The sequence below is a fragment of the Ochlerotatus camptorhynchus genome, unplaced genomic scaffold (assembly GCF_037179485.1).
Source record: "Ochlerotatus camptorhynchus isolate MF236.1 unplaced genomic scaffold, CSIRO-AGI_Acam_v1.1 ptg000242l, whole genome shotgun sequence".
In the NCBI taxonomy this organism is placed as follows: Eukaryota; Metazoa; Arthropoda; class Insecta; order Diptera; family Culicidae; genus Ochlerotatus; species Ochlerotatus camptorhynchus.
In genome coordinates, this window is record NW_027040732.1 from 579,682 (window position 1) to 589,701 (window position 10,020).

The 10,020-nt window shown below is 38.8% G+C and overlaps 2 pseudogenes; one reads left to right on the forward strand and one right to left on the reverse strand.

Moving 5' to 3' along the window:
- The first annotated feature begins 6,284 nt into the window (after positions 1–6,284).
- Positions 6,285–7,565, forward strand: LOC135704465 (uncharacterized; annotated as a pseudogene).
- A 29-nt stretch (positions 7,566–7,594) lies between these two features.
- Positions 7,595–8,615, reverse strand: LOC135704502 (uncharacterized; annotated as a pseudogene).
- Positions 8,616–10,020: the final 1,405 nt, after the last annotated feature.

Consider the following 10,020-nt stretch of genomic DNA (forward strand, 5'->3'; position numbering starts at 1 on the left):
CAACTGAACGATTTTCGAACATTATAATCTCCAACAAAAAAACTGTCTCTCTGTTGACTATTTTCCTCTACACATGATCGAAAGCAGCCAACCTGAAAGTAGTAATATATAATCAAATATTACACACGATAGTATGGAGCCAAGAAAAATAACCACCAACTAATTTAGCTGATGGTAGAAGTAACCAAAGGATTTATAAAAAAAACATGAGCTTTGGTCCTGCTGGAACTTTACGGCTGTCTTAAAATTAATGGCCTCTGTCATTTTTTAACTGTTGTCAATGCCTATCATAACAAGAATTTGTTTACCGTGTGGCTAGTAAAATGATACCGTATCACCGAGAATGTGATTACTAGTCCACAAACAGGACTTCATGGAGAAAGCTTTAACCAGTTCGGCATTACGGTACTGCAAAATCGTCCTGATCTCAGTGGAAGAAATGGTCAGTACGTGAAATACCTTATGCATGGTGAAAATCTACAATTATCTCTTGGTGATGAACTTGCCCAGAAGTTATTAAAAATCACCTTATTAAAGAATTAGAAAAAAAAATGCAATTAACTCCTATCCATTAAACAGCACACTAAATATGCAGCCAACCAATCCGCCCGATAATTTACGGTAAATAAATTAACTCTGAGCGAATCGCTGCCCCATCGCTTCTCCAATCACCACCACCGCTACTCCCTGAACTTCCACCGATATCGATTGCCACCATTTTCGCTTTACAGTCACCCGGCAGTTAATAAATCACCACTAATCTGGTAATTTATCGATTTTCTCAGTAGTGATCGAAACCCAGACACACACTCACTCACTCGCACTCCCCCGCCACTCACCGTTCCGCCACAGGGAGCGATCCCCAAAGAGCATGAATAAATTTAAATGCAAATATTTTCACTCTCAAGTCACGCTCCCTGATCTCAGGAAACGGGCCGGGGAACGCCTGAAAAGAATAATTTCCACTCGTTACCAACGGCCATAGTGCAGAGCTTTCGAATGTCACACGACCAAAACAAATAACCTGCACCTTCTTAACAGACAGAAACCGAGACAGAGAAAGAGAGAGACAGAGGCGCGCGCACACGCAGCAGCCCTTAATCACCTGGATTATCACCTCTGTTTACCATAACACTTGATTCGATGGGGACCGGGGGAAAGGGAATGGGGGGAGGACCGAAAGGGGATCGTGATTGGTTTCTTGCGGGCGCGGAAGCACACACTTGAGGTGGAATTAAAATCTTCATTTCCCTATTCATGGCCATCATCTTGGGTGATGTTTAATTTACACTTCACCGGCGTTCGAGGCTTCGAGGATGGAAAGGAAAGTCTCACCTTGTGACTCTTGCCTTTCTCGGAGGTAATGAGGGTAGTCGCTCTGGAGTGGTTTAGCGAGACTTGGAAGGATTTTTTTTTTCCTATAGCTTTGTGGAAAAATGAACTTCAGATTTCAGAATTGTCGCACAACCATGTGCAAAAAAAATTTCACTCTAATTGGCTTATTCATCGAATGCCAATAGAGTTCGCCATTCACGACAATTCCACGCATGACGTGTTTCCAGAAAAATTAATAAGCTTCTGAATAGTCATTGAATTTTCCTTGTGCGTCTGGTCCCAAGCAAGACAACATAGGGAGAAAGAATCCACAAGCAAACAAGTTTGTGGTTGGAAGAGAGAGAGATTCATCTGTTTTTAATTTGAGCAGGTAATAATCGAACCATGAGTGTTTGCCAAACAGATGTTCTGCCTGTCGAGTGGATTATCAATATCCGGTTCGGGCTGATCACTGCGATAGATGTGTCAGTTCTGGAAGCGAGGCGGAAGAGGTTCTTAAAATACTTTCAAATCTTCATTTTTTACTCTTCCATAAAGTTGGGTTGTCCTCAATACCTCAATAATGGTTATCGAATTTATAAGAAATACCGGGCATTGTGATGCTTCAACCCATTGTGATCATTTCAATTCGAATCCATCGCCTTACCCTTTCTGTGTGTATCAATTTTGTCTTCTGGTGCTAATTAAATGTACGGTAAGAGTCCTTCAGATTTGACCGTGACTTGATGCTTTTATTACTGATTTAGTCTGCGGATATGATTTTGCTATCTACTTTGTTTGACTTTTTACTTTTCAAAATTTTGTAGTGAAGGTAAACATGTAACGCTGTGTTTGAAAAAAAAATGATGGAAAGTGTGTGATTGCACCAGAGATGCCAGATTTACAAACATGTCAGTGAATTTACAGACTTTTATTTTTTTTCACAGACATTTTTTTCGTTACAGACATTTACAGACTTTTTAGTTTTTTTCACAGATATTTACAGACTTTTGTAATCAAGTGAGAATTTTAAAATTTATTTGGTTACACTGTTTTACATCTGTTCGATCGCACCATCGGCACCGGGCTCTACTGCATTTGAATATGCCAAGGAAACAGAAATCAATTATAGTCGCTAGTCTGGCGAATAGAATTTCGATCTATCAAAAAACGAAACCAATTCAATATAATTGTAGACCAAAAATTTAAAAGGTACTATCAACTTTTACACACAAAACTTTGATTATGCTTTCCTCGCCAATCGAAGGTAAATTTCCAGCATTATCGGATAGGGGAAACTTTCCACAACTAAAGATGGTGTTAGTTTATGTAGGCGAGCCTTGAGTCACGAGAAAGCTGTTTCCAAAATTTTGTTCGCAATAGCTGATGTGCTCTTTTCTGTTGTTGGTCGTGATTTGCTCGATTGGTTCCGCTATTTGATAGCTCAATTGATTCCCGAGATTCTATCCGCCAGACTATGAATATAGCGACTATAAAATCAATGCAGATGGTAGTAAAGCCCGTCATACTGTAAGAACAGTGACTACCGTTTCGCTCCCCACCGTGGTATTGTTAATGTATGCCATTCAATGTTATTGTTTACATTTTGTAATGGTTTTTTTGTAATTGAAATTATAGTAATTGTTCTGTGTTAGCTTTTAAAGGTGAAATTTAATGCATAGTTCTTAAGTAAACGTACTACCTCCGAGCAGGCAGGATGCCTCTCGGAGGCAATAAAAAGTAATATTGCAGTGCCGCCAAGTGAAGTTTGTAGTTTATTGTGTGCTCTGAAACGAAATCCTTTACCGCCTTGAAAACACAACGTAGGGACGCATCCTGGCCGAAACAACATCTTCAATCAAATAACAAGTGCGATGCATTTTCCAACACGCATTAGAAATTCGCGCGTTTTCAAATCCACCACACGAACGAGCTGTCAATGCTATAGAGATTAGTGACGTTTATCATTCGCACACTAGCGGGTGCATCGCCGTGTAAAGTTGTTTATTATTTTCATGCAGTTTTAGTGCTGAACGAAGCAGCCATTTTCGCCGTTTTGTACTTGAATAAGAGTCATAAAAATGTGGAAAAAATCGAGAAAAATCAAGGAAAACTCGAGAGGAAACCCCAAAACGAACTTTTTCAAAGGATCAGGTAAGTTATAAGTTAAGGTAAATCATTAAATACTTGCACTAATCATTATTTGGAGTTCCATGTGATTTGAGGTATCGCACGATGCATTTCGGCGCATGTCAGAATCTGTCCACTTCCCAGGGGATCCATCTGAAAGAGGCCATTGTGATCATTGGATCTAAATATGTCCACCATTGATCTTATAGTAAAATTGTAATGTGATTTAGGTATCGCCTGATGAGTTTTTGATATAACAATCTTTTATGAATTCCCCAGTGGAATCTGGAATTCACATTTTTGTTCATATCTTCGGAACCATAATTCTGATCGGGAAAAAAAAACAATAGCGATCTATGGGGATCTGAAACACATCTTCTGGAACTTTTTCCACTCAAATTGGTCTGCGAAAATTCAGTGAGTCACACTCATTCGAACATATACACATACATATATAGACATACAGAAACATTTTCCGATCCCATTGAAGTGAGTCTATTGCTATATGCCATTCACGGGTCTTGAAACGAAATTGTGTTTTCAAGTGATATCAAGACTTTCGGTACAACTTGGTGTACGAGAACAGTGTTAGTGTTGAGCACCAATTAATCATACTTGGCTTCGTTGCACAGTACTTTCCATTTCTCGATGATCTTTTATTTTTTTATTATCTAAATTTGTAACGAAATAAGATGACTTGAACAACACAATTACATGAAGCCGTTAAAGTAAACAAGCATCTACGTCCTGAACTACTTGGATAACAATAATGTGACACAGAATTCACGAAATTAAATTTTTTGTTGTCAGGTGAACCTTTGTCATTGACGAAAAAATGAATGATATTTTGCCGAAGGTTTTTTGGAGAATAAAGCCTGTCAGTGACTGTGTGATGAACAATTTTGTCAGTATGGCGCGAAGGTCTGTCAATGACAATGACAAATCTCAGCAGTGACACTGATCCTGATTCATCAACACTTTTTGAGCTCGAAGTGTTTAGAATCGTACTAATATGCTTATAAATTGCTCTTTTGATTGTCGATTTCCCAATATTTAGGTGGTGGAATAAGGACCAGTACTAAATAACAAACGAATTTCACACTACATGGAATATAAGATCGACATAAATTTAAGTTTAAATTACTCAAACTCTAGAAAACGTAGTTTACTTGTAGACTGAGTAAAATTTTCCGAGCCTCATAACTCTTTTCGAATATGAAAAAAAAATCGACGAAAAATCTACTCATTCTAGAAGTATGCACTCAAAGAATAAATCACATTTCCAATGGAAAATATTCATTAGAATTTCACATAATTTTCAAGTAATATCATAATTGGGAATCGCACTGCAAAATCCAATGAACCTTATGTATGAAATGAAATTTAAGTGATTTATCATATAGAACTCATGTGATCACATGAATGTTATGTGAAATTCAGATAGATATCATTGGTTTTGTTAATGGAGAAATGTTATGTAGATTCCCAATGGAAACTACATGAAAACTTTTTTCCGTGTATTAATTTCATATGTACATCGAGATGTTGCTTTTATTACAAAACAAATTCATGTAAAATCTCGTATAGTTTTACTCAGTCTATGAGTTTACTACATTTTCAAGAATATGATCAGTGTTAGCAAAATCATCAATCAAATAATCAGTATGCATCGTGCTCTCTTGCCGTGCGGATCTATTTGTTTTTTTGCTGAAGGAAGTGTTACTACTACCTAAAGCTACAACATATTTAAACAGCACTTTTCAGTGCTCAACCTGTAAAATTTCTACCTTTTCCAACTCTTGTTCCTCTTCGATCCTTGTTTGGACCCTACCCGAGTTTTTCACAATTTGTAGTAGACGTCGGGGTGAATGCCCTGTATTGGCTGAAACCTTGGACGGATTTAAATGTCTTCTCAAGTATCTTACTGAGAAGCAGCACAAATTTTTTACTTACGACACCAAAACTGAACGTGTGTTCAAGGTTGACTGCCCAGTGGTGAATCCCTGGATCAGATAAAAGATGAACTGGCAAAATTACTTGGAGTTGTGCCACTCCAAGTAATCAAAATGAAAATGAAATCCCGTCTGGCGATTCGCGCAACGGGATTTCTAATGATTTTTATTTAGTTCACTTCAAGTCTAGTGAACTAAACAACCTTAAGACCTTGGAAAAAGCTAGTCCAGTGCCGTAAGTGCCACGGATGGGGTCACGGAACTAAAAATTGCTACATGCCAGCTACATGCATGAATTGTGGTGATTCCTCTCATGCAAAGAACGGCTGTCCTGTGAAGGAAGGTCCTAAGAAATTTAAATGTTCAAATTGTGGTGAAAACCACAAATCTAATTTTTGGGAATGTAAGACTCGCAAAGCGATCTTACAATCTCGTTCTAAGCTACTCCTCTGCTGTTAACAACGGTCAGCGAGGAACAAATTCTACATTCGTAACCGTAGGTACAAATATCACCCCTGCTTCAAATGTTTCATCTATATTGGGTCATTCCCTGAAACTTGTTCACCGCACCAAAGAACACAGCTTTGAAACCAAGCACCGCATCAAGGTTGTCGGATTGTTTTTTGTCACCAGTACAATTTATTAAGTAAATATAAAATATTTCAGAGCCACTGGCGACCCTTGCTTCGATGCTGAGAACCAAAACAAACAGTTGTCAAAAATGTAAAAGGAAATTTGATTCGATTTCGGTTTCGAATGTTTTTGAGGAAAATTATCTCATTGAGGTTGGGATTAACGGTAAGATATTAATAAATATTGCTTTCTATCACATATCAGATAACTCCCGTATTTAATTCACAGTTTTATACATTAGACAGGACGTTAGCAATGAACCAGCGAGACGAGGATTCAGGTGAGGAAGTAGACCAAGAAGTGGAATACCTAATCGAGGACCCGCTGTATAATGCTGGCCAGGATGAGGACCCATTTGTCGAAGACGAACTTTCAAACAGGTCAGATGCTCCAGACTGCTCAACACTTGTCAACTATACGATAAACCCATTTTTGAATCAGAGTGAATTCGTAACTGATGATTCAACACGAGAGGCAGGAGATTTAGCTGAGGAAGCAGTAGAGCAAAAACGATTCTATTTTCTGGCCAATTATTTCGTGAAGAAGTATACGAGGCAAAAAAAATGGTGCATGCATCAACGAAAAAAACAAACATTCCTGAAAAAGTATCCGAAGACAGTCTGTCAGATGTCTTTGAGTGCATATGGAGCTTCGTTAAACCACATCTCTGCCGGGAAATTGATGTGAATGAAGTTGACGGGATCGAAGTTTCGTGGTCTGCGAAAGAAGATCCGGATATTCGCTATAATAATAACTTCGTCTACCTACGGGACGCAAAATGAAAGACCATGATTAAATTGGACCAGGTAGGATAGGGAAAAATCATGCTAAACTGGAGAGAGAAAACTATCAATGTATTTGCATTCGCCTACTCCCAATCTGTCAGTTCTGTGGCTATCTGGGAAGAAGTCAACAAATGCCTTTTTCAACTAAGGGAAACAGACAGAGCTGGAGCACCAAGCAACGTAAACCTCGATGACTTGGTCCAACATTTGAAAGAGCAAAACTCCCACTTGAGAAGCCATGATTCTGGATGGATTCAGTGGGCCAACTGGATTCACGCATCTCCAGCTCATCTTCAGACTGGGTTGATGACACAGTTCCCAACAAACAATTTTAGCTGTAGATTAGCTTATACAGCCAAAATTTGCCTTATGCAGCTAATTTTTGCCTGTATAAGCTAAGCTGCAGCTAAAATTGTTTGTTGGGTTGCCACCAGCGGAAATGAGGGGTATGTTTTCATCCCTTCCTATCTCTGAAGGAAGCCGATCAGCATGTGTGCGTGAAGGTCTGGTGTTTGCTCAAAACATCGTAGACAATCTCGCCCCCAGTGTTCAAGTGTTGTGTGATAAAGCGGAACAACTTATGAACTTCGCTTTTGAAGTGAAACTGGTGGCTCAAGGTTTGAACGAGAAGCTAAAAATGTGCCGAGACATGCTGAAGGGTATGCAAACTTCTTTGGCACCCCAGGAATCAACTGTAAGTCAAAGAGTTGCAGAAGAAGTTGGGGACGTAATGGATGTTGATCATGCTTAGTTGAAATAAAGTTTGACAGAACATGTGTTTTACTGCAAATATTCACAGAATGCGAGGCCAATATTTGGGTCAAAGTTGCCTCCGAAATGTACCCACATTTATGAAAAAGTTGTGTACACGAATAGTTTTCAAACTTGACGAATGTCTCGGTTATCGTTGAACATCGGGCAATATGCAGGCAAGAAGATAGGTAGAATGCCCAGGGATCGAAGATATATTATGATATTTTTATCACAATGTATTCTAGTACCATCCATTATCTATACAGAATGGTGCCCTGGATACGTTTCTGCTTTTCCACTTTGGATTGCAAACTTCCGGATGCAGTCGAAAAACTTTTGACGAGTAAAAATACCTTCTGTTCTATACGATTCCAGCAGCCCTGTTTCTCCTAGAAAGCATAAGTAGGATTCCCGTGGGCGCCTGTTAAATTCACCGCGATAGATGACCTTTTTTCCTTTAACTCCATATCCGTAGATCCGCAGCATGTCACGAGAATCGAATGAAACCTCGTCGATGAAAAAAATTGGGGAAGCTTCCACTTGAAAGCTTCTAGCTCGTCAGCATACCTGATAATATGAAATATTTATATCGAAATTGTCATCAAAATAGTTTTATAGTGATTAATTAGTATTATACCTGAGAATATCCACCTTCCGAATTTGAATGGCCCGTCTTTCAATCTTCTTCCAAGTCAGTCCAGCAGTTTTCAAAATCCGAATGACGGAAGCAGCGCTGATAGAGATTTTGAAATGCTTTTGGAAGCGATCTCGTGCTTCATTTATGAAGATCACAGGTTCCTGAAATACAAATCCAGCAGCCATTGTCGTTGCATGGTTCCAAAACGTCGATACACTTGTGTTCGGTGCTTTCTTGAGAAGACTCCGTCGCGCTCGTCCATTGGCATATGATGGATTTTGATTTACTAAATATTTTTGCCAGAGAAGCACGGTTCATTCCGAGAAAATAAAACGCGTAGAGGCAATGATAAACTGTATTAACACTTGCATGATTATTATGTACACGGTGCAAAATATCTTCGTGGGGCATTTTACGCGACAAATTAAAAATATTTATAATTAAAGGATGTTAATTTTGAATCAATGTGCTCGATGGATAAATATTGACTCTCATCAGGCGCAAAAGTTCAATGTTTGTTTACAAAATTTTGACAGGCTGCCCAACCGCGGTCTTTGCTTGAAGCGCAGCCGTTCCTTTCGTCAGGCATAGGCCGCGTGAAATTTTGGGGAAATACCCCAATACCTACTCCCCTATGTTCAGCGAGCTAATGAGGCTACCTTTGTTGCTATTGCAACAGGTAGAAATCAAAGTACTAACCAACGTAATTCTAACGGGAATTTTGAAAATTTTGACTTAGGAAGCATTACTGCTTCTAAAATGGAATTTTTACAGAAATAATTAATTGACATGATTTCTGATATGCCTAAATCTAACTGATTTCTGATATGCTTAACTAACTAACATTTTAAATTGGAATGCTCGATCTCTTAAAGATAATGAAGACGAGCTATTTAACTTTTTGAGAGTTCATAACGTGCATTTTGCCGTTATAACTGAAACGTTCGTTAAACCTGACCATAAGGTTGACGACCCTGTGGTGGCGTTGTCATCATTGTTCATAAACGTATCAAACATAAAATTTAATCGTGCAATCGATTTCCGTTCTCTACATGTACGTAATGTTGGGGACTTGTCCATCCAACCCACAACATCGAACGGGGGTAAAAGCCTCTGGTTGAACATTTGCCTTGCCTGGGGTGAAAATGGGGTTCATCCAGTGTCCTGTCCTTCCTGAGGCATCTGGTTTGAAGTATCATAATCTCATATCAACTCTCTCTGCAACACAACTCGGTCGGAGTGGTAGAAGGATAATGATATATTGCTCGCCTACTTTGTTGCAATATACATGGTTGAGGACATAGCTTGATCGGCAATCGAGAAAATACAAATCCAAAAAAATCCCATTAAAACACGTGCATCATCTTCTGCTTTACTTCGTGAAGCAGCTTGCCAACGTTTCTTTCTACCTGCCCGAGCGAGCTGTGTTTCAGGGGCTGTTTGTCAGGAAACAAAACGAAGAAGATTATATCATTATTGCTTTCCATTTCTAGCAAAGCGTTATAGTTTGGCTCATTGATCGCTTGTCATTTTGACATTTGGCGATATGTTTGATTCCTTGATCATAATGTTGGATAGTCGGCTTACCTACTCGATTTATCTAGCCCATGAGGACAAACAACTAAATTGCGAACAATGTCGTCATTACTTTGAATTTCAGTAATGGATTTTAAATCATTAAATATTTTGAATTGGAATGCTCGATCTCTTGAAGATAATCGTGACAAGCTATTTAACTTTTTGAAAGTTCATAACGTGCATATTTCCGGTAGATCGGCAGCTAATAACCTTTTGGATTTCACCAGTACATGCATCA